Here is a 16,928-nt window from a genome sequence, read left to right on the forward strand (position 1 = left end):
CGAGCATAGAAATAGCAAGAAAGAAAGGAAAAAAGAGCAAAAAAAACCGCACGTAAAATCTAAAAAAACGCAAACGGACAACGAAAAAGGGGGGTGCAACACGAGGACTTCCCAGGGGGTCACCCATCCTAGTACTACTCTCGGCCAAGCACGCTTAACTGCGGAGTTCTGATGGGATCCGGTGCATTAGTGCTGGTATGATCGCACCCGAAATACTATCCATGTTTATTGTTTTTATGTGTTACAAGACGCAGAACCTCCTTTGTTTTGGTACGCGGGGCGTGGGACACACGTGACCGATCGGCTCCGTTCCAAAAATACGAAAAGCATCAACCATGAACCGGAGGGCACCCGAGCATAGAAATAGCAAGAAAGAAAGGAAAAAAAGCAAAAAAACCGCACGTAAAATCTAAAAAAACGCAAACGGACAACGAAAAAGGGGGGTGCAACACGAGGACTTCCCAGGGGGTCACCCATCCTAGTACTACTCTCGCCCAAGCACGCTTAACTGCGGAGTTCTGATGGGATCCGGTGCATTAGTGCTGGTATGATCGCACCCGAAATACTATCCATGTTTATTGTTTTTATGTGTTACAAGACGCAGAACCTCCTTTGTTTTGGTACGCGGGGCGTGGGACCCACGTGACCGATCGGCTCCGTTCCAAAAATACGAAAAGCATCAACCATGAACCGGAGGGCACCCGAGCATAGAAATAGCAAGAAAGAAAGGAAAAAAAAGCAAAAAAAACCGCACGTAAAATCTAAAAAAACGCAAACGGACAACGAAAAAGGGGGTGCAACACGAGGACTTCCCAGGGGGTCACCCATCCTAGTACTACTCTCGCCCAAGCACGTTTAACTGCGGAGTTCTGATGGGATCCGGTGCATTAGTGCTGGTATGATCGCACCCGAAATACTATCCATGTTTATTGTTTTTATGTGTTACAAGACGCAGTACCTCCTTTGTTTTGGTACGCGGGGCGTGGGACCCACGTGACCGATCGGCTCCGTTCCAAAAATACGAAAAACATCAACCATTAACCGGAGGGCACCCGAGCATAGAAATAGCAAGAAAGAAAGGAAAAAAAGCAAAAAAAACCGCACGTAAAATCTAAAAAAACGCAAACGGACAACGAAAAAGGAGGGTGCAACACGAGGACTTCCCAGGGGGTCACCCATCCTAGTACTACTTTCGCCCAAGCACGCTTAACTGCGGAGTTCTGATGGGATCCGGTGCATTAGTGCAGGTATGATCGCACCCGAAATACTATCCATGTTTATTGTTTTTATGTGTTACAAGACGCAGAACCTCCTTTGTTTTGGTACGCGGGGCGTGGGACCCACGTGACCGATCGGCTCCGTTCCAAAAATACGAAAAACATCAACCATGAACCGGAGGGCACCCGAGCATAGAAATAGCAAGAAAGAAAGGAAAAAAAGCAAAAAAAACCGCACGTAAAATCTAAAAAAACGCAAACGGACAACGAAAAAGGGGGGTGCAACACGAGGACTTCCCAGGGGGTCACCCATCCTAGTACTACTCTCGCCCAAGCACGCTTAACTGCGGAGTTCTGATGGGATCCGGTGCATTAGTGCTGGTATGATCGCACCCGAAATACTATCCATGTTTAATGTTTTTATGTGTTACAAGACGCAGAACCTCCTTTGTTTTGGTACGCGGGGCGTGGGACCCACGTGACCGATCGGCTCCGTTCCAAAAATACGAAAAGCATCAACCATGAACCGGAGGGCACCCGAGCATAGAAATAGCAAGAAAGAAAGGAAAAAAAGAAAAAAAAACCGCACGTAAAATCTAAAAAAACGCAAACGGACAACGAAAAAGGAGGGTGCAACACGAGGACTTCCCAGGGGGTCACCCATCCTAGTACTACTTTCGCCCAAGCACGCTTAACTGCGGAGTTCTGATGGGATCCGGTGCATTAGTACATGTATGATCGCACCAGAAATACTATCCATGTTTATTGTTTTTATGTGTTACAAGACGCAGAACCTCCTTTGTTTTGGTACGCGGGGCGTGAGACCCACGTGACCGATCGGCTCCGTTCCAAAAATACGAAAAGCATCAACCATGAACCGGAGGGCACCCGAGCATAGAAATAGCAAGAAAGAAAGGAAAAAAAGCAAAAAAAACCGCACGTAAAATCTAAAAAAACGCAAACGGACAACGAAAAAGGGGGTGCAACACGAGGACTTCCCAGGGGGTCACCCATCCTAGTACTACTCTCGCCCAAGCACGCTTAACTGCGGAGTTCTGATGGGATCCGGTGCATTAGTGCTGGTATGATCGCACCCGAAATACTATCCATGTTTATTGTTTTTATCTGTTACAAGACGCAGAACCTCCTTTGTTTTGGTACGCGGGGCGTGGGACCCACGTGACCGATCGGCTCCGTTCCAAAAATACGAAAAGCATCAACCATGAACCGGAGGGCACCCCAGCATAGAAATAGCAAGAAAGAAAGGAAAAAAAGCAAAAAAAAACCGCACGTAAAATCTAAAAAAACGCAAACGGACAACGAAAAAGGAGGGTGCAACACGAGGAATTCCCAGGGGGTCACCCATCCTAGTACTACTCTCGCCCAAGCACGCTTAACTGCGGAGTTCTGATGGGATCCGGTGCATTAGTGCTGGTATGATCGCACCCGAAATACTATCCATGTTTATTGTTTTTATGTGTTACAAGACGCAGAACCTCCTTTGTTTTGGTACGCGGGGCGTGGGACCCACGTGACCGATCGGCTCCGTTCCAAAAATACGAAAAGCATCAACCATGAACCGGAGGGCACCCCAGCATAGAAATAGCAAGAAAGAAAGGAAAAAAAGCAAAAAAAACCGCACGTAAAATCTAAAAAAACGCAAACGGACAACGAGAAAGGGGGGTGCAACACGAGGACTTCCCAGGGGGTCACCCATCCTAGTACTACTCTCGCCCAAGCACGCTTAACTGCGGAGTTCTGATGGGATCCGGTGCATTAGTGCTGGTATGATCGCACCCGAAATACTATCCATGTTTAATGTTTTTATGTGTTACAAGACGCAGAACCTCCTTTGTTTTGGTACGCGGGGCGTGGGACCCACGTGACCGATCGGCTCCGTTCCAAAAATACGAAAAGCATCAACCATGAACCTGAGGGCACCCGAGCATAGAAATAGCAAGAAAGAAAGGAAAAAAAGCAAAAAAAACCGCACGTAAAATCTAAAAAAACGCAAACGGACAACGAAAAAGGGGGTGCAACACGAGGACTTCCCAGGGGGTCACCCATCCTAGTACTACTCTCGCCCAAGCACGCTTAACTGCGGAGTTCTGATGGGATCCGGTGCATTAGTGCTGGTATGATCGCACCCGAAATACTATCCATGTTTAATGTTTTTATGTGTTACAAGACGCAGAACCTCCTTTGTTTTGGTACGCGGGGCGTGGGACCCACGTGACCGATCGGCTCCGTTCCAAAAATACGAAAAGCATCAACCATGAACCGGAGGGCACCCCAGCATAGAAATAGCAAGAAAGAAAGGAAAAAAAGCAAAAAAAACCGCACGTAAAATCTAAAAAAACGCAAACGGACAACGAAAAAGGAGGGTGCAACACGAGGACTTCCCAGGGGGTCACCCATCCTAGTACTACTCTCGCCCAAGCACGCTTAACTGCGGAGTTCTGATGGGATCCGGTGCATTAGTGCTGGTATGATCGCACCCGAAATACTATCCATGTTTATTGTTTTTATGTGTTACAAGACGCAGAACCTCCTTTGTTTTGGTACGCGGGGCGTGGGACCCACGTGACCGATCGGCTCCGTTCCAAAAATACGAAAAGCATCAACCATGAACCGGAGGGCACCCCAGCATAGAAATCGCAAGAAAGAAAGGAAAAAAAGCAAAAAAAACCGCACGTAAAATCTAAAAAAACGCAAACGGACAACGAAAAAGGGGGGTGCAACACGAGGACTTCCCAGGGGGTCACCCATCCTAGTACTACTCTCGCCCAAGCACGCTTAACTGCGGAGTTCTGATGGGATCCGGTGCATTAGTGCTGGTATGATCGCACCCGAAATACTATCCATGTTTAATGTTTTTATGTGTTACAAGACGCAGAACCTCCTTTGTTTTGGTACGCGGGGCGTGGGACCCACGTGACCGATCGGCTCCGTTCCAAAAATACGAAAAGCATCAACCATGAACCGGAGGGCACCCGAGCATAGAAATAGCAAGAAAGAAAGGAAAAAAAGCAAAAAAAACCGCACGTAAAATCTAAAAAAACGCAAACGGACAACGAAAAAGGAGGGTGCAACACGAGGACTTCCCAGGGGGTCACCCATCCTAGTACTACTTTCGCCCAAGCACGCTTAACTGCAGAGTTCTGATGGGATCCGGTGCATTAGTGCATGTATGATCGCACCCGAAATACTATCCATGTTTATTGTTTTTATGTGTTACAAGACGCAGAACCTCCTTTGTTTTGGTACGCGGGGCGTGGGACCCACGTGACCGATCGGCTCCGTTCCAAAAATACGAAAAGCATCAACCATGAACCGGAGGGCACCCCAGCATAGAAATAGCAAGAAAGAAAGGAAAAAAAGCAAAAAAAACCGCACGTAAAATCTAAAAAAACGCAAACGGACAACGAAAAAGGGGGGTGCAACACGAGGACTTCCCAGGGGGTCACCCATCCTAGTACTACTCTCGCCCAAGCACGCTTAACTGCGGAGTTCTGATGGGATCCGGTGCATTAGTGCTGGTATGATCGCACCCGAAATACTATCCATGTTTAATGTTTTTATGTGTTACAAGACGCAGAACCTCCTTTGTTTTGGTACGCGGGGCGTGGGACCCACGTGACCGATCGGCTCCGTTCCAAAAATACGAAAAGCATCAACCATGAACCGGAGGGCACCCGAGCATAGAAATAGCAAGAAAGAAAGGAAAAAAAGCAAAAAAAACCGCACGTAAAATCTAAAAAAACGCAAACGGACAACGAAAAAGGGGGGTGCAACACGAGGACTTCCCAGGGGGTCACCCATCCTAGTACTACTCTCGCCCAAGCACGCTTAACTGCGGAGTTCTGATGGGATCCGGTGCATTAGTGCTGGTATGATCGCACCGGAAATACTATCCATGTTTATTGTTTTTATGTGTTACAAGACGCAGAACCTCCTTTGTTTTGGTACGCGGGGCGTGGGACCCACGTGACCGATCGGCTCCGTTCCAAAAATACGAAAAGCATCAACCATGAACCGGAAGGCACCCGAGCATAGAAATAGCAAGAAAGAAAGGAAAAAAAGCAAAAAAAACCGCACGTAAAATCTAAAAAAACGCAAACGGACAACGAAAAAGGGGGGTGCAACACGAGGACTTCCCAGGGGGTCACCCATCCTAGTACTACTCTCGCCCAAGCACGCTTAACTGCGGAGTTCTGATGGGATCCGGTGCATTAGTGCTGGTATGATCGCACCCGAAATACTATCCATGTTTATTGTTTTTATGTGTTACAAGACGCAAAACCTCCTTTGTTTTGGTACGCGGGGCGTGGGACCCACGTGACCGATCGGCTCCGTTCCAAAAATACGAAAAGCATCAACCATGAACCGGAGGGCACCCGAGCATAGAAATAGCAAGAAAGAAAGGAAAAAAGAGCAAAAAAAACCGCACGTAAAATCTAAAAAAACGCAAACGGACAACGAAAAAGGGGGGTGCAACACGAGGACTTCCCAGGGGGTCACCCATCCTAGTACTACTCTCGGCCAAGCACGCTTAACTGCGGAGTTCTGATGGGATCCGGTGCATTAGTGCTGGTATGATCGCACCCGAAATACTATCCATGTTTATTGTTTTTATGTGTTACAAGACGCAGAACCTCCTTTGTTTTGGTACGCGGGGCGTGGGACACACGTGACCGATCGGCTCCGTTCCAAAAATACGAAAAGCATCAACCATGAACCGGAGGGCACCCGAGCATAGAAATAGCAAGAAAGAAAGGAAAAAAAGCAAAAAAACCGCACGTAAAATCTAAAAAAACGCAAACGGACAACGAAAAAGGGGGGTGCAACACGAGGACTTCCCAGGGGGTCACCCATCCTAGTACTACTCTCGCCCAAGCACGCTTAACTGCGGAGTTCTGATGGGATCCGGTGCATTAGTGCTGGTATGATCGCACCCGAAATACTATCCATGTTTATTGTTTTTATGTGTTACAAGACGCAGAACCTCCTTTGTTTTGGTACGCGGGGCGTGGGACCCACGTGACCGATCGGCTCCGTTCCAAAAATACGAAAAGCATCAACCATGAACCGGAGGGCACCCGAGCATAGAAATAGCAAGAAAGAAAGGAAAAAAAAGCAAAAAAAACCGCACGTAAAATCTAAAAAAACGCAAACGGACAACGAAAAAGGGGGTGCAACACGAGGACTTCCCAGGGGGTCACCCATCCTAGTACTACTCTCGCCCAAGCACGTTTAACTGCGGAGTTCTGATGGGATCCGGTGCATTAGTGCTGGTATGATCGCACCCGAAATACTATCCATGTTTATTGTTTTTATGTGTTACAAGACGCAGTACCTCCTTTGTTTTGGTACGCGGGGCGTGGGACCCACGTGACCGATCGGCTCCGTTCCAAAAATACGAAAAACATCAACCATTAACCGGAGGGCACCCGAGCATAGAAATAGCAAGAAAGAAAGGAAAAAAAGCAAAAAAAACCGCACGTAAAATCTAAAAAAACGCAAACGGACAACGAAAAAGGAGGGTGCAACACGAGGACTTCCCAGGGGGTCACCCATCCTAGTACTACTTTCGCCCAAGCACGCTTAACTGCGGAGTTCTGATGGGATCCGGTGCATTAGTGCAGGTATGATCGCACCCGAAATACTATCCATGTTTATTGTTTTTATGTGTTACAAGACGCAGAACCTCCTTTGTTTTGGTACGCGGGGCGTGGGACCCACGTGACCGATCGGCTCCGTTCCAAAAATACGAAAAACATCAACCATGAACCGGAGGGCACCCGAGCATAGAAATAGCAAGAAAGAAAGGAAAAAAAGCAAAAAAAACCGCACGTAAAATCTAAAAAAACGCAAACGGACAACGAAAAAGGGGGTGCAACACGAGGACTTCCCAGGGGGTCACCCATCCTAGTACTACTCTCGCCCAAGCACGCTTAACTGCGGAGTTCTGATGGGATCCGGTGCATTAGTGCTGGTATGATCGCACCCGAAATACTATCCATGTTTAATGTTTTTATGTGTTACAAGACGCAGAACCTCCTTTGTTTTGGTACGCGGGGCGTGGGACCCACGTGACCGATCGGCTCCGTTCCAAAAATACGAAAAGCATCAACCATGAACCGGAGGGCACCCCAGCATAGAAATAGCAAGAAAGAAAGGAAAAAAAGCAAAAAAAAACCGCACGTAAAATCTAAAAAAACGCAAACGGACAACGAAAAAGGAGGGTGCAACACGAGGAATTCCCAGGGGGTCACCCATCCTAGTACTACTCTCGCCCAAGCACGCTTAACTGCGGAGTTCTGATGGGATCCGGTGCATTAGTGCTGGTATGATCGCACCCGAAATACTATCCATGTTTATTGTTTTTATGTGTTACAAGACGCAGAACCTCCTTTGTTTTGGTACGCGGGGCGTGGGACCCACGTGACCGATCGGCTCCGTTCCAAAAATACGAAAAGCATCAACCATGAACCGGAGGGCACCCCAGCATAGAAATAGCAAGAAAGAAAGGAAAAAAAGCAAAAAAAACCGCACGTAAAATCTAAAAAAACGCAAACGGACAACGAAAAAGGGGGGTGCAACACGAGGACTTCCCAGGGGGTCACCCATCCTAGTACTACTCTCGCCCAAGCACGCTTAACTGCGGAGTTCTGATGGGATCCGGTGCATTAGTGCTGGTATGATCGCACCCGAAATACTATCCATGTTTAATGTTTTTATGTGTTACAAGACGCAGAACCTCCTTTGTTTTGGTACGCGGGGCGTGGGACCCACGTGACCGATCGGCTCCGTTCCAAAAATACGAAAAGCATCAACCATGAACCTGAGGGCACCCGAGCATAGAAATAGCAAGAAAGAAAGGAAAAAAAGCAAAAAAAACCGCACGTAAAATCTAAAAAAACGCAAACGGACAACGAAAAAGGGGGTGCAACACGAGGACTTCCCAGGGGGTCACCCATCCTAGTACTACTCTCGCCCAAGCACGCTTAACTGCGGAGTTCTGATGGGATCCGGTGCATTAGTGCTGGTATGATCGCACCCGAAATACTATCCATGTTTAATGTTTTTATGTGTTACAAGACGCAGAACCTCCTTTGTTTTGGTACGCGGGGCGTGGGACCCACGTGACCGATCGGCTCCGTTCCAAAAATACGAAAAGCATCAACCATGAACCGGAGGGCACCCCAGCATAGAAATAGCAAGAAAGAAAGGAAAAAAAGCAAAAAAAACCGCACGTAAAATCTAAAAAAACGCAAACGGACAACGAAAAAGGAGGGTGCAACACGAGGACTTCCCAGGGGGTCACCCATCCTAGTACTACTCTCGCCCAAGCACGCTTAACTGCGGAGTTCTGATGGGATCCGGTGCATTAGTGCTGGTATGATCGCACCCGAAATACTATCCATGTTTATTGTTTTTATGTGTTACAAGACGCAGAACCTCCTTTGTTTTGGTACGCGGGGCGTGGGACCCACGTGACCGATCGGCTCCGTTCCAAAAATACGAAAAGCATCAACCATGAACCGGAGGGCACCCCAGCATAGAAATAGCAAGAAAGAAAGGAAAAAAAGCAAAAAAAACCGCACGTAAAATCTAAAAAAACGCAAACGGACAACGAAAAAGGGGGGTGCAACACGAGGACTTCCCAGGGGGTCACCCATCCTAGTACTACTCTCGCCCAAGCACGCTTAACTGCGGAGTTCTGATGGGATCCGGTGCATTAGTGCTGGTATGATCGCACCCGAAATACTATCCATGTTTAATGTTTTTATGTGTTACAAGACGCAGAACCTCCTTTGTTTTGGTACGCGGGGCGTGGGACCCACGTGACCGATCGGCTCCGTTCCAAAAATACGAAAAGCATCAACCATGAACCGGAGGGCACCCGAGCATAGAAATAGCAAGAAAGAAAGGAAAAAAAGCAAAAAAAACCGCACGTAAAATCTAAAAAAACGCAAACGGACAACGAAAAAGGAGGGTGCAACACGAGGACTTCCCAGGGGGTCACCCATCCTAGTACTACTTTCGCCCAAGCACGCTTAACTGCAGAGTTCTGATGGGATCCGGTGCATTAGTGCATGTATGATCGCACCCGAAATACTATCCATGTTTATTGTTTTTATGTGTTACAAGACGCAGAACCTCCTTTGTTTTGGTACGCGGGGCGTGGGACCCACGTGACCGATCGGCTCCGTTCCAAAAATACGAAAAGCATCAACCATGAACCGGAGGGCACCCCAGCATAGAAATAGCAAGAAAGAAAGGAAAAAAAGCAAAAAAAACCGCACGTAAAATCTAAAAAAACGCAAACGGACAACGAAAAAGGGGGGTGCAACACGAGGACTTCCCAGGGGGTCACCCATCCTAGTACTACTCTCGCCCAAGCACGCTTAACTGCGGAGTTCTGATGGGATCCGGTGCATTAGTGCTGGTATGATCGCACCCGAAATACTATCCATGTTTAATGTTTTTATGTGTTACAAGACGCAGAACCTCCTTTGTTTTGGTACGCGGGGCGTGGGACCCACGTGACCGATCGGCTCCGTTCCAAAAATACGAAAAGCATCAACCATGAACCGGAGGGCACCCGAGCATAGAAATAGCAAGAAAGAAAGGAAAAAAAGCAAAAAAAACCGCACGTAAAATCTAAAAAAACGCAAACGGACAACGAAAAAGGGGGGTGCAACACGAGGACTTCCCAGGGGGTCACCCATCCTAGTACTACTCTCGCCCAAGCACGCTTAACTGCGGAGTTCTGATGGGATCCGGTGCATTAGTGCTGGTATGATCGCACCGGAAATACTATCCATGTTTATTGTTTTTATGTGTTACAAGACGCAGAACCTCCTTTGTTTTGGTACGCGGGGCGTGGGACCCACGTGACCGATCGGCTCCGTTCCAAAAATACGAAAAGCATCAACCATGAACCGGAAGGCACCCGAGCATAGAAATAGCAAGAAAGAAAGGAAAAAAAGCAAAAAAAACCGCACGTAAAATCTAAAAAAACGCAAACGGACAACGAAAAAGGGGGGTGCAACACGAGGACTTCCCAGGGGGTCACCCATCCTAGTACTACTCTCGCCCAAGCACGCTTAACTGCGGAGTTCTGATGGGATCCGGTGCATTAGTGCTGGTATGATCGCACCCGAAATACTATCCATGTTTATTGTTTTTATGTGTTACAAGACGCAAAACCTCCTTTGTTTTGGTACGCGGGGCGTGGGACCCACGTGACCGATCGGCTCCGTTCCAAAAATACGAAAAGCATCAACCATGAACCGGAGGGCACCCGAGCATAGAAATAGCAAGAAAGAAAGGAAAAAAGAGCAAAAAAAACCGCACGTAAAATCTAAAAAAACGCAAACGGACAACGAAAAAGGGGGGTGCAACACGAGGACTTCCCAGGGGGTCACCCATCCTAGTACTACTCTCGGCCAAGCACGCTTAACTGCGGAGTTCTGATGGGATCCGGTGCATTAGTGCTGGTATGATCGCACCCGAAATACTATCCATGTTTATTGTTTTTATGTGTTACAAGACGCAGAACCTCCTTTGTTTTGGTACGCGGGGCGTGGGACACACGTGACCGATCGGCTCCGTTCCAAAAATACGAAAAGCATCAACCATGAACCGGAGGGCACCCGAGCATAGAAATAGCAAGAAAGAAAGGAAAAAAAGCAAAAAAACCGCACGTAAAATCTAAAAAAACGCAAACGGACAACGAAAAAGGGGGGTGCAACACGAGGACTTCCCAGGGGGTCACCCATCCTAGTACTACTCTCGCCCAAGCACGCTTAACTGCGGAGTTCTGATGGGATCCGGTGCATTAGTGCTGGTATGATCGCACCCGAAATACTATCCATGTTTATTGTTTTTATGTGTTACAAGACGCAGAACCTCCTTTGTTTTGGTACGCGGGGCGTGGGACCCACGTGACCGATCGGCTCCGTTCCAAAAATACGAAAAGCATCAACCATGAACCGGAGGGCACCCGAGCATAGAAATAGCAAGAAAGAAAGGAAAAAAAAGCAAAAAAAACCGCACGTAAAATCTAAAAAAACGCAAACGGACAACGAAAAAGGGGGTGCAACACGAGGACTTCCCAGGGGGTCACCCATCCTAGTACTACTCTCGCCCAAGCACGTTTAACTGCGGAGTTCTGATGGGATCCGGTGCATTAGTGCTGGTATGATCGCACCCGAAATACTATCCATGTTTATTGTTTTTATGTGTTACAAGACGCAGTACCTCCTTTGTTTTGGTACGCGGGGCGTGGGACCCACGTGACCGATCGGCTCCGTTCCAAAAATACGAAAAACATCAACCATTAACCGGAGGGCACCCGAGCATAGAAATAGCAAGAAAGAAAGGAAAAAAAGCAAAAAAAACCGCACGTAAAATCTAAAAAAACGCAAACGGACAACGAAAAAGGAGGGTGCAACACGAGGACTTCCCAGGGGGTCACCCATCCTAGTACTACTTTCGCCCAAGCACGCTTAACTGCGGAGTTCTGATGGGATCCGGTGCATTAGTGCAGGTATGATCGCACCCGAAATACTATCCATGTTTATTGTTTTTATGTGTTACAAGACGCAGAACCTCCTTTGTTTTGGTACGCGGGGCGTGGGACCCACGTGACCGATCGGCTCCGTTCCAAAAATACGAAAAACATCAACCATGAACCGGAGGGCACCCGAGCATAGAAATAGCAAGAAAGAAAGGAAAAAAAGCAAAAAAAACCGCACGTAAAATCTAAAAAAACGCAAACGGACAACGAAAAAGGGGGGTGCAACACGAGGACTTCCCAGGGGGTCACCCATCCTAGTACTACTCTCGCCCAAGCACGCTTAACTGCGGAGTTCTGATGGGATCCGGTGCATTAGTGCTGGTATGATCGCACCCGAAATACTATCCATGTTTAATGTTTTTATGTGTTACAAGACGCAGAACCTCCTTTGTTTTGGTACGCGGGGCGTGGGACCCACGTGACCGATCGGCTCCGTTCCAAAAATACGAAAAGCATCAACCATGAACCGGAGGGCACCCGAGCATAGAAATAGCAAGAAAGAAAGGAAAAAAAGAAAAAAAAACCGCACGTAAAATCTAAAAAAACGCAAACGGACAACGAAAAAGGAGGGTGCAACACGAGGACTTCCCAGGGGGTCACCCATCCTAGTACTACTTTCGCCCAAGCACGCTTAACTGCGGAGTTCTGATGGGATCCGGTGCATTAGTACATGTATGATCGCACCAGAAATACTATCCATGTTTATTGTTTTTATGTGTTACAAGACGCAGAACCTCCTTTGTTTTGGTACGCGGGGCGTGGGACCCACGTGACCGATCGGCTCCGTTCCAAAAATACGAAAAGCATCAACCATGAACCGGAGGGCACCCGAGCATAGAAATAGCAAGAAAGAAAGGAAAAAAAGCAAAAAAAACCGCACGTAAAATCTAAAAAAACGCAAACGGACAACGAAAAAGGGGGTGCAACACGAGGACTTCCCAGGGGGTCACCCATCCTAGTACTACTCTCGCCCAAGCACGCTTAACTGCGGAGTTCTGATGGGATCCGGTGCATTAGTGCTGGTATGATCGCACCCGAAATACTATCCATGTTTAATGTTTTTATGTGTTACAAGACGCAGAACCTCCTTTGTTTTGGTACGCGGGGCGTGGGACCCACGTGACCGATCGGCTCCGTTCCAAAAATACGAAAAGCATCAACCATGAACCGGAGGGCACCCCAGCATAGAAATAGCAAGAAAGAAAGGAAAAAAAGCAAAAAAAACCGCACGTAAAATCTAAAAAAACGCAAACGGACAACGAAAAAGGAGGGTGCAACACGAGGAATTCCCAGGGGGTCACCCATCCTAGTACTACTCTCGCCCAAGCACGCTTAACTGCGGAGTTCTGATGGGATCCGGTGCATTAGTGCTGGTATGATCGCACCCGAAATACTATCCATGTTTATTGTTTTTATGTGTTACAAGACGCAGAACCTCCTTTGTTTTGGTACGCGGGGCGTGGGACCCACGTGACCGATCGGCTCCGTTCCAAAAATACGAAAAGCATCAACCATGAACCGGAGGGCACCCCAGCATAGAAATAGCAAGAAAGAAAGGAAAAAAAGCAAAAAAAACCGCACGTAAAATCTAAAAAAACGCAAACGGACAACGAAAAAGGGGGGTGCAACACGAGGACTTCCCAGGGGGTCACCCATCCTAGTACTACTCTCGCCCAAGCACGCTTAACTGCGGAGTTCTGATGGGATCCGGTGCATTAGTGCTGGTATGATCGCACCCGAAATACTATCCATGTTTAATGTTTTTATGTGTTACAAGACGCAGAACCTCCTTTGTTTTGGTACGCGGGGCGTGGGACCCACGTGACCGATCGGCTCCGTTCCAAAAATACGAAAAGCATCAACCATGAACCGGAGGGCACCCGAGCATAGAAATAGCAAGAAAGAAAGGAAAAAAAGCAAAAAAAACCGCACGTAAAATCTAAAAAAACGCAAACGGACAACGAAAAAGGGGGTGCAACACGAGGACTTCCCAGGGGGTCACCCATCCTAGTACTACTCTCGCCCAAGCACGCTTAACTGCGGAGTTCTGATGGGATCCGGTGCATTAGTGCTGGTATGATCGCACCCGAAATACTATCCATGTTTAATGTTTTTATGTGTTACAAGACGCAGAACCTCCTTTGTTTTGGTACGCGGGGCGTGGGACCCACGTGACCGATCGGCTCCGTTCCAAAAATACGAAAAGCATCAACCATGAACCGGAGGGCACCCCAGCATAGAAATAGCAAGAAAGAAAGGAAAAAAAGCAAAAAAAACCGCACGTAAAATCTAAAAAAACGCAAACGGACAACGAAAAAGGAGGGTGCAACACGAGGACTTCCCAGGGGGTCACCCATCCTAGTACTACTCTCGCCCAAGCACGCTTAACTGCGGAGTTCTGATGGGATCCGGTGCATTAGTGCTGGTATGATCGCACCCGAAATACTATCCATGTTTATTGTTTTTATGTGTTACAAGACGCAGAACCTCCTTTGTTTTGGTACGCGGGGCGTGGGACCCACGTGACCGATCGGCTCCGTTCCAAAAATACGAAAAGCATCAACCATGAACCGGAGGGCACCCCAGCATAGAAATAGCAAGAAAGAAAGGAAAAAAAGCAAAAAAAACCGCACGTAAAACCTAAAAAAACGCAAACGGACAACGAAAAAGGGGGGTGCAACACGAGGACTTCCCAGGGGGTCACCCATCCTAGTACTACTGTCGCCCAAGCACGCTTAACTGCGGAGTTCTGATGGGATCCGGTGCATTAGTGCTGGTATGATCGCACCCGAAATACTATCCATGTTTAATGTTTTTATGTGTTACAAGACGCAGAACCTCCTTTGTTTTGGTACGCGGGGCGTGGGACCCACGTGACCGATCGGCTCCGTTCCAAAAATACGAAAAGCATCAACCATGAACCGGAGGGCACCCGAGCATAGAAATAGCAAGAAAGAAAGGAAAAAAAGCAAAAAAAACCGCACGTAAAATCTAAAAAAACGCAAACGGACAACGAAAAAGGAGGGTGCAACACGAGGACTTCCCAGGGGGTCACCCATCCTAGTACTACTTTCGCCCAAGCACGCTTAACTGCAGAGTTCTGATGGGATCCGGTGCATTAGTGCATGTATGATCGCACCCGAAATACTATCCATGTTTATTGTTTTTATGTGTTACAAGACGCAGAACCTCCTTTGTTTTGGTACGCGGGGCGTGGGACCCACGTGACCGATCGGCTCCGTTCCAAAAATACGAAAAGCATCAACCATGAACCGGAGGGCACCCCAGCATAGAAATAGCAAGAAAGAAAGGAAAAAAAGCAAAAAAAACCGCACGTAAAATCTAAAAAAACGCAAACGGACAACGAAAAAGGGGGGTGCAACACGAGGACTTCCCAGGGGGTCACCCATCCTAGTACTACTCTCGCCCAAGCACGCTTAACTGCGGAGTTCTGATGGGATCCGGTGCATTAGTGCTGGTATGATCGCACCCGAAATACTATCCATGTTTAATGTTTTTATGTGTTACAAGACGCAGAACCTCCTTTGTTTTGGTACGCGGGGCGTGGGACCCACGTGACCGATCGGCTCCGTTCCAAAAATACGAAAAGCATCAACCATGAACCGGAGGGCACCCGAGCATAGAAATAGCAAGAAAGAAAGGAAAAAAAGCAAAAAAAACCGCACGTAAAATCTAAAAAAACGCAAACGGACAACGAAAAAGGAGGGTGCAACACGAGGACTTCCCAGGGGGTCACCCATCCTAGTACTACTTTCGCCCAAGCACGCTTAACTGCGGAGTTCTGATGGGATCCGGTGCATTAGTGCATGTATGATCGCACCCGAAATACTATCCATGTTTATTGTTTTTATGTGTTACAAGACGCAGAACCTCCTTTGTTTTGGTACGCGGGGCGTGGGACCCACGTGACCGATCGGCTCCGTTCCAAAAATACGAAAAGCATCAACCATGAACCGGAGGGCAGCCCAGCATAGAAATAGCAAGAAAGAAAGGAAAAAAAGAAAAAAAAAACCGCACGTAAAATCTAAAAAAACGCAAACGGACAACGAAAAAGGGGGGTGCAACACGAGGACTTCCCAGGGGGTCACCCATCCTAGTACTACTCTCGCCCAAGCACGCTTAACTGCGGAGTTCTGATGGGATCCGGTGCATTAGTGCTGGTATGATCGCACCCGAAATACTATCCATGTTTAATGTTTTTATGTGTTACAAGACGCAGAACCTCCTTTGTTTTGGTACGCGGGGCGTGGGACCCACGTGACCGATCGGCTCCGTTCCAAAAATACGAAAAGCATCAACCATGAACCGGAGGGCACCCGAGCATAGAAATAGCAAGAAAGAAAGGAAAAAAAGCAAAAAAAACCGCACGTAAAATCTAAAAAAACGCAAACGGACAACGAAAAAGGAGGGTGCAACACGAGGACTTCCCAGGGGGTCACCCATCCTAGTACTACTCTCGCCCAAGCACGCTTAACTGCGGAGTTCTGATGGGATGCGGTGCATTAGTGCTGGTATGATCGCACCCGAAATACTATCCATGTTTATTGTTTTTATGTGTTACAAGACGCAGAACCTCCTTTGTTTTGGTACGCGGGGCGTGGGACCCACGTGACCGATCGGCTCCGTTCCAAAAATACGAAAAGCATCAACCATGAACCGGAGGGCAGCCCAGCATAGAAATAGCAAGAAAGAAAGGAAAAAAAGAAAAAAAAAAACCGCACGTAAAATCTAAAAAAACGCAAACGGACAACGAAAAAGGGGGGTGCAACACGAGGACTTCCCAGGGGGTCACCCATCCTAGTACTACTCTCGCCCAAGCACGCTTAACTGCGGAGTTCTGATGGGATCCGGTGCATTAGTGCTGGTATGATCGCACCCGAAATACTATCCATGTTTAATGTTTTTATGTGTTACAAGACGCAGAACCTCCTTTGTTTTGGTACGCGGGGCGTGGGACCCACGTGACCGATCGGCTCCGTTCCAAAAATACGAAAAGCATCAACCATGAACCGGAGGGCACCCGAGCATAGAAATAGCAAGAAAGAAAGGAAAAAAAGCAAAAAAAACCGCACGTAAAATCTAAAAAAACGCAAACGGACAAC

At 47.7% G+C, this 16,928-nt stretch overlaps 48 non-coding genes across 48 annotated transcripts; all 48 read right to left on the minus strand.

The window, feature by feature from the left end:
* Positions 1 to 90: 90 nt before the first annotated feature.
* On the minus strand, positions 91 to 209 carry LOC145084596 (5S ribosomal RNA). The gene has a single exon (XR_013699036.1). It is a non-coding gene; the product is annotated as a 5S ribosomal RNA (ribosomal RNA).
* A 231-nt stretch (positions 210 to 440) lies between these two features.
* On the minus strand, positions 441 to 559 carry LOC145079674 (5S ribosomal RNA). The gene has a single exon (XR_013695069.1). It is a non-coding gene; the product is annotated as a 5S ribosomal RNA (ribosomal RNA).
* A 232-nt stretch (positions 560 to 791) lies between these two features.
* Positions 792 to 910, minus strand: LOC145083233 (5S ribosomal RNA). Its single transcript, XR_013697713.1, has one exon. It is a non-coding gene; the product is annotated as a 5S ribosomal RNA (ribosomal RNA).
* A 232-nt stretch (positions 911 to 1,142) lies between these two features.
* On the minus strand, positions 1,143 to 1,261 carry LOC145084775 (5S ribosomal RNA). The gene has a single exon (XR_013699205.1). It is a non-coding gene; the product is annotated as a 5S ribosomal RNA (ribosomal RNA).
* Positions 1,262 to 1,493: 232 nt separating this feature from the next.
* Positions 1,494 to 1,612, minus strand: LOC145079685 (5S ribosomal RNA). The gene has a single exon (XR_013695070.1). It is a non-coding gene; the product is annotated as a 5S ribosomal RNA (ribosomal RNA).
* Positions 1,613 to 1,844: 232 nt separating this feature from the next.
* LOC145074595 (5S ribosomal RNA) lies at positions 1,845 to 1,963 on the minus strand. The gene has a single exon (XR_013691928.1). It is a non-coding gene; the product is annotated as a 5S ribosomal RNA (ribosomal RNA).
* Positions 1,964 to 2,194: 231 nt separating this feature from the next.
* Positions 2,195 to 2,313, minus strand: LOC145079697 (5S ribosomal RNA). Its single transcript, XR_013695071.1, has one exon. It is a non-coding gene; the product is annotated as a 5S ribosomal RNA (ribosomal RNA).
* Positions 2,314 to 2,546: 233 nt separating this feature from the next.
* Positions 2,547 to 2,665, minus strand: LOC145083009 (5S ribosomal RNA). Its single transcript, XR_013697503.1, has one exon. It is a non-coding gene; the product is annotated as a 5S ribosomal RNA (ribosomal RNA).
* Positions 2,666 to 2,897: 232 nt separating this feature from the next.
* LOC145079709 (5S ribosomal RNA) lies at positions 2,898 to 3,016 on the minus strand. Its single transcript, XR_013695072.1, has one exon. It is a non-coding gene; the product is annotated as a 5S ribosomal RNA (ribosomal RNA).
* A 231-nt stretch (positions 3,017 to 3,247) lies between these two features.
* Positions 3,248 to 3,366, minus strand: LOC145079721 (5S ribosomal RNA). The gene has a single exon (XR_013695074.1). It is a non-coding gene; the product is annotated as a 5S ribosomal RNA (ribosomal RNA).
* Positions 3,367 to 3,598: 232 nt separating this feature from the next.
* Positions 3,599 to 3,717, minus strand: LOC145082874 (5S ribosomal RNA). Its single transcript, XR_013697374.1, has one exon. It is a non-coding gene; the product is annotated as a 5S ribosomal RNA (ribosomal RNA).
* A 232-nt stretch (positions 3,718 to 3,949) lies between these two features.
* On the minus strand, positions 3,950 to 4,068 carry LOC145079732 (5S ribosomal RNA). Its single transcript, XR_013695075.1, has one exon. It is a non-coding gene; the product is annotated as a 5S ribosomal RNA (ribosomal RNA).
* A 232-nt stretch (positions 4,069 to 4,300) lies between these two features.
* LOC145073454 (5S ribosomal RNA) lies at positions 4,301 to 4,419 on the minus strand. Its single transcript, XR_013691379.1, has one exon. It is a non-coding gene; the product is annotated as a 5S ribosomal RNA (ribosomal RNA).
* Positions 4,420 to 4,651: 232 nt separating this feature from the next.
* On the minus strand, positions 4,652 to 4,770 carry LOC145079745 (5S ribosomal RNA). The gene has a single exon (XR_013695077.1). It is a non-coding gene; the product is annotated as a 5S ribosomal RNA (ribosomal RNA).
* A 232-nt stretch (positions 4,771 to 5,002) lies between these two features.
* LOC145084429 (5S ribosomal RNA) lies at positions 5,003 to 5,121 on the minus strand. The gene has a single exon (XR_013698873.1). It is a non-coding gene; the product is annotated as a 5S ribosomal RNA (ribosomal RNA).
* Positions 5,122 to 5,353: 232 nt separating this feature from the next.
* LOC145079757 (5S ribosomal RNA) lies at positions 5,354 to 5,472 on the minus strand. Its single transcript, XR_013695078.1, has one exon. It is a non-coding gene; the product is annotated as a 5S ribosomal RNA (ribosomal RNA).
* A 233-nt stretch (positions 5,473 to 5,705) lies between these two features.
* On the minus strand, positions 5,706 to 5,824 carry LOC145084597 (5S ribosomal RNA). The gene has a single exon (XR_013699037.1). It is a non-coding gene; the product is annotated as a 5S ribosomal RNA (ribosomal RNA).
* A 231-nt stretch (positions 5,825 to 6,055) lies between these two features.
* LOC145079769 (5S ribosomal RNA) lies at positions 6,056 to 6,174 on the minus strand. The gene has a single exon (XR_013695080.1). It is a non-coding gene; the product is annotated as a 5S ribosomal RNA (ribosomal RNA).
* A 232-nt stretch (positions 6,175 to 6,406) lies between these two features.
* On the minus strand, positions 6,407 to 6,525 carry LOC145083234 (5S ribosomal RNA). Its single transcript, XR_013697714.1, has one exon. It is a non-coding gene; the product is annotated as a 5S ribosomal RNA (ribosomal RNA).
* Positions 6,526 to 6,757: 232 nt separating this feature from the next.
* LOC145084776 (5S ribosomal RNA) lies at positions 6,758 to 6,876 on the minus strand. The gene has a single exon (XR_013699206.1). It is a non-coding gene; the product is annotated as a 5S ribosomal RNA (ribosomal RNA).
* A 231-nt stretch (positions 6,877 to 7,107) lies between these two features.
* Positions 7,108 to 7,226, minus strand: LOC145079780 (5S ribosomal RNA). Its single transcript, XR_013695081.1, has one exon. It is a non-coding gene; the product is annotated as a 5S ribosomal RNA (ribosomal RNA).
* Positions 7,227 to 7,459: 233 nt separating this feature from the next.
* On the minus strand, positions 7,460 to 7,578 carry LOC145083010 (5S ribosomal RNA). The gene has a single exon (XR_013697504.1). It is a non-coding gene; the product is annotated as a 5S ribosomal RNA (ribosomal RNA).
* Positions 7,579 to 7,810: 232 nt separating this feature from the next.
* LOC145079792 (5S ribosomal RNA) lies at positions 7,811 to 7,929 on the minus strand. Its single transcript, XR_013695082.1, has one exon. It is a non-coding gene; the product is annotated as a 5S ribosomal RNA (ribosomal RNA).
* A 231-nt stretch (positions 7,930 to 8,160) lies between these two features.
* Positions 8,161 to 8,279, minus strand: LOC145079804 (5S ribosomal RNA). The gene has a single exon (XR_013695083.1). It is a non-coding gene; the product is annotated as a 5S ribosomal RNA (ribosomal RNA).
* A 232-nt stretch (positions 8,280 to 8,511) lies between these two features.
* Positions 8,512 to 8,630, minus strand: LOC145082875 (5S ribosomal RNA). The gene has a single exon (XR_013697375.1). It is a non-coding gene; the product is annotated as a 5S ribosomal RNA (ribosomal RNA).
* A 232-nt stretch (positions 8,631 to 8,862) lies between these two features.
* LOC145079815 (5S ribosomal RNA) lies at positions 8,863 to 8,981 on the minus strand. The gene has a single exon (XR_013695084.1). It is a non-coding gene; the product is annotated as a 5S ribosomal RNA (ribosomal RNA).
* A 232-nt stretch (positions 8,982 to 9,213) lies between these two features.
* Positions 9,214 to 9,332, minus strand: LOC145073460 (5S ribosomal RNA). Its single transcript, XR_013691380.1, has one exon. It is a non-coding gene; the product is annotated as a 5S ribosomal RNA (ribosomal RNA).
* Positions 9,333 to 9,564: 232 nt separating this feature from the next.
* On the minus strand, positions 9,565 to 9,683 carry LOC145079826 (5S ribosomal RNA). Its single transcript, XR_013695086.1, has one exon. It is a non-coding gene; the product is annotated as a 5S ribosomal RNA (ribosomal RNA).
* Positions 9,684 to 9,915: 232 nt separating this feature from the next.
* LOC145084430 (5S ribosomal RNA) lies at positions 9,916 to 10,034 on the minus strand. The gene has a single exon (XR_013698874.1). It is a non-coding gene; the product is annotated as a 5S ribosomal RNA (ribosomal RNA).
* A 232-nt stretch (positions 10,035 to 10,266) lies between these two features.
* Positions 10,267 to 10,385, minus strand: LOC145079838 (5S ribosomal RNA). Its single transcript, XR_013695087.1, has one exon. It is a non-coding gene; the product is annotated as a 5S ribosomal RNA (ribosomal RNA).
* A 233-nt stretch (positions 10,386 to 10,618) lies between these two features.
* LOC145084598 (5S ribosomal RNA) lies at positions 10,619 to 10,737 on the minus strand. The gene has a single exon (XR_013699038.1). It is a non-coding gene; the product is annotated as a 5S ribosomal RNA (ribosomal RNA).
* Positions 10,738 to 10,968: 231 nt separating this feature from the next.
* On the minus strand, positions 10,969 to 11,087 carry LOC145079849 (5S ribosomal RNA). The gene has a single exon (XR_013695088.1). It is a non-coding gene; the product is annotated as a 5S ribosomal RNA (ribosomal RNA).
* Positions 11,088 to 11,319: 232 nt separating this feature from the next.
* Positions 11,320 to 11,438, minus strand: LOC145083235 (5S ribosomal RNA). The gene has a single exon (XR_013697715.1). It is a non-coding gene; the product is annotated as a 5S ribosomal RNA (ribosomal RNA).
* Positions 11,439 to 11,670: 232 nt separating this feature from the next.
* LOC145084778 (5S ribosomal RNA) lies at positions 11,671 to 11,789 on the minus strand. The gene has a single exon (XR_013699208.1). It is a non-coding gene; the product is annotated as a 5S ribosomal RNA (ribosomal RNA).
* A 232-nt stretch (positions 11,790 to 12,021) lies between these two features.
* Positions 12,022 to 12,140, minus strand: LOC145079862 (5S ribosomal RNA). The gene has a single exon (XR_013695090.1). It is a non-coding gene; the product is annotated as a 5S ribosomal RNA (ribosomal RNA).
* A 232-nt stretch (positions 12,141 to 12,372) lies between these two features.
* Positions 12,373 to 12,491, minus strand: LOC145074610 (5S ribosomal RNA). The gene has a single exon (XR_013691939.1). It is a non-coding gene; the product is annotated as a 5S ribosomal RNA (ribosomal RNA).
* Positions 12,492 to 12,722: 231 nt separating this feature from the next.
* LOC145079873 (5S ribosomal RNA) lies at positions 12,723 to 12,841 on the minus strand. Its single transcript, XR_013695092.1, has one exon. It is a non-coding gene; the product is annotated as a 5S ribosomal RNA (ribosomal RNA).
* Positions 12,842 to 13,073: 232 nt separating this feature from the next.
* Positions 13,074 to 13,192, minus strand: LOC145083011 (5S ribosomal RNA). The gene has a single exon (XR_013697505.1). It is a non-coding gene; the product is annotated as a 5S ribosomal RNA (ribosomal RNA).
* Positions 13,193 to 13,424: 232 nt separating this feature from the next.
* Positions 13,425 to 13,543, minus strand: LOC145079885 (5S ribosomal RNA). The gene has a single exon (XR_013695093.1). It is a non-coding gene; the product is annotated as a 5S ribosomal RNA (ribosomal RNA).
* A 231-nt stretch (positions 13,544 to 13,774) lies between these two features.
* LOC145079897 (5S ribosomal RNA) lies at positions 13,775 to 13,893 on the minus strand. The gene has a single exon (XR_013695094.1). It is a non-coding gene; the product is annotated as a 5S ribosomal RNA (ribosomal RNA).
* Positions 13,894 to 14,125: 232 nt separating this feature from the next.
* LOC145082876 (5S ribosomal RNA) lies at positions 14,126 to 14,244 on the minus strand. The gene has a single exon (XR_013697376.1). It is a non-coding gene; the product is annotated as a 5S ribosomal RNA (ribosomal RNA).
* A 232-nt stretch (positions 14,245 to 14,476) lies between these two features.
* LOC145084985 (5S ribosomal RNA) lies at positions 14,477 to 14,595 on the minus strand. The gene has a single exon (XR_013699404.1). It is a non-coding gene; the product is annotated as a 5S ribosomal RNA (ribosomal RNA).
* A 232-nt stretch (positions 14,596 to 14,827) lies between these two features.
* Positions 14,828 to 14,946, minus strand: LOC145073468 (5S ribosomal RNA). The gene has a single exon (XR_013691382.1). It is a non-coding gene; the product is annotated as a 5S ribosomal RNA (ribosomal RNA).
* Positions 14,947 to 15,178: 232 nt separating this feature from the next.
* On the minus strand, positions 15,179 to 15,297 carry LOC145079908 (5S ribosomal RNA). Its single transcript, XR_013695095.1, has one exon. It is a non-coding gene; the product is annotated as a 5S ribosomal RNA (ribosomal RNA).
* Positions 15,298 to 15,529: 232 nt separating this feature from the next.
* Positions 15,530 to 15,648, minus strand: LOC145085517 (5S ribosomal RNA). The gene has a single exon (XR_013699915.1). It is a non-coding gene; the product is annotated as a 5S ribosomal RNA (ribosomal RNA).
* A 233-nt stretch (positions 15,649 to 15,881) lies between these two features.
* On the minus strand, positions 15,882 to 16,000 carry LOC145079919 (5S ribosomal RNA). Its single transcript, XR_013695096.1, has one exon. It is a non-coding gene; the product is annotated as a 5S ribosomal RNA (ribosomal RNA).
* A 232-nt stretch (positions 16,001 to 16,232) lies between these two features.
* LOC145085113 (5S ribosomal RNA) lies at positions 16,233 to 16,351 on the minus strand. Its single transcript, XR_013699527.1, has one exon. It is a non-coding gene; the product is annotated as a 5S ribosomal RNA (ribosomal RNA).
* Positions 16,352 to 16,585: 234 nt separating this feature from the next.
* LOC145079931 (5S ribosomal RNA) lies at positions 16,586 to 16,704 on the minus strand. Its single transcript, XR_013695098.1, has one exon. It is a non-coding gene; the product is annotated as a 5S ribosomal RNA (ribosomal RNA).
* Between the last annotated feature and the right edge of the window lie 224 nt (positions 16,705 to 16,928).

The sequence above is a fragment of the Lactuca serriola genome, chromosome 1 (assembly GCF_051521515.1).
Source record: "Lactuca serriola cultivar US96UC23 chromosome 1, Lser_US96UC23_V15, whole genome shotgun sequence".
NCBI classification, from domain to species: Eukaryota; Viridiplantae; Streptophyta; class Magnoliopsida; order Asterales; family Asteraceae; genus Lactuca; species Lactuca serriola.